Source organism: Dipodomys ordii, unplaced genomic scaffold (assembly GCF_000151885.1).
Source record: "Dipodomys ordii isolate 6190 unplaced genomic scaffold, Dord_2.0 Scaffold71, whole genome shotgun sequence".
Classification (NCBI taxonomy): domain Eukaryota; kingdom Metazoa; phylum Chordata; class Mammalia; order Rodentia; family Heteromyidae; genus Dipodomys; species Dipodomys ordii.
In genome coordinates, this window is record NW_012267287.1 from 744,197 (window position 1) to 746,038 (window position 1,842).

Below are 1,842 nucleotides of genomic sequence, written 5' to 3' on the forward strand. Positions count from 1 at the left end.
CGTCCCCGCTGTCCGCGCTCGGGCTGTGGCCGCCGCCGCTGCTGTAGCCATTGGCTTCGGCCTCGTCGGCCTTGTAGGGGTCGCCGGTACCTGCGGGCGGCGGGGCAGGGGAGGGCAAGGGGCAGGGGAGGGCAAGGGGCAGGGGAGGGCAGGGGTTAGGGGAGATGGGGGTCAGGGGAGGGGTGGGGAGGATAGGAGGGCAGGGGTCAGGGGAGATGGGGGTCAGGAAGATGGGGGATCAAGACAGGAAGGAGAACAGGGGAAGATGGTAGTCGGGAGGGCAGAGGTCAGGAGAGATGGGGGTCAGAGGAGGAGAGAGGTCAAGGGAGATGGGGTCAGGCTTTGCACCTGCACCCGGCCTGCCCCTCCCTGGGCCGAGTGCCTCTCTCCGTTTGCCCCCCTCCCCGTTTCCGTTTCCCGATCCAATTTCGTTTGTTTGGCCTGCCTTGGTCCGGCCGGCCGCCCGGGAACCCGGCCACCGAGGAGCCAGGATCCCGCCGGGCCTGGGCCGCCCAGTGACCACCGGGAGGCCCGATCGATCCTGGGGCAGACACCAACTTAATTAAACTCCTTTTGTGTGATGTACCAACTAGTTAAGGGCTGTTTAATTTATCTCAGCGTACATTAGCCTCCAATTACAGCGGGCGCGGGGCCAGCGGATCACAGGACGTTAGCCGCCAACCTGGCCAGACGGGGCGGCCGCCGAGGGCATCGCCACCCCGGCCTCTCCCGCCTCGGCCCCGGGCAGCGGTGCCGGCACCTGGCCGGGTGGGACTCCCCGTCCTGTCCGGAGCCCTGTCCTCATTCCCCACGGGGCTCGGCTCTGCCCATGCCTACAGACGGAGAGGGGCGCTGGGCATCCAGCCCCGGGGCAGAGCCGGGCAGCAGACCCGCATCCCACAGAGGGAGAGGGACGCTGGGCATCCAGCCCCGGGGCAGAGCTGGGCAGCAGACCCGCGTCCCACAGAGGGAGAGGGGCACTGGGCGTCCAGCCCCGGGGCAGAGCCGGGCAGACCCACATCCCACAGACGGAGAGGGGCGCTGGGCATCCAGCCCCGGGGCAGAGCTGGGCAGACCCACATCCCACAGACGGAGAGGGGCGCTGGGCATCCAGCCCCGGGGCAGAGCTGGGCAGACCCGCATCTCCCAGGAAGAGGCTATGGCCTTTGCAGTATTTAGTCTCAGAAATGTGGGAGAAAGCCTCTCTGCTGGGCAGGACGTGTCTGTGCGTGTGTGGCCCTCACTCGTGCCCGCAGCCCCACAGGTGGTCTCAAGCCACGCGACAGCTCAGCAGGTGTTTTCAAGGCCTGGTTCAGGCCAGGTCTGCCCAGAGACGACGGGAGATGCTGGGGCAGGAAAGGTAAATTCGGTCCTGCATTGGCCTGGTCCAGGCAACTGTCCCGGGTGTCGTGGGGACCCGCAGCGGCGGTGCGGCCGGGGGGAGCAGGGGCCGGGGTCCGCGCGCCCAGCGCCCAGCTCGGGGCTGGCGGCCGCCGGCCCGCGTTGGAGGGAGGGGGAGGGGGCACAAAAAGCAATCAGGAGCGGGTCGAATGCAATCCGCGATCAATAGCGGCCCCTAATAAGTGTAATAGGTTTTAATCGAGTAATTATCCGAATTTTGACCCTATAATTTAGATGTTGGGGGAGCTCGCAAGGTGCTTGAAAGAGATATGCACGCGCCGTAATGGGATATCGACCGCGCGGGGCGCGCGCCGCCCCATTACCGGCGCTTTCCGCCGCTAAGCACATTTCCCCGCAACTGTAATCGAAGGGATTTAATTGTTTTTCCAGAGATAACCAGCGTTTTGTCACAATTAGTCTGATTTGTCCCAAAACGGGGAG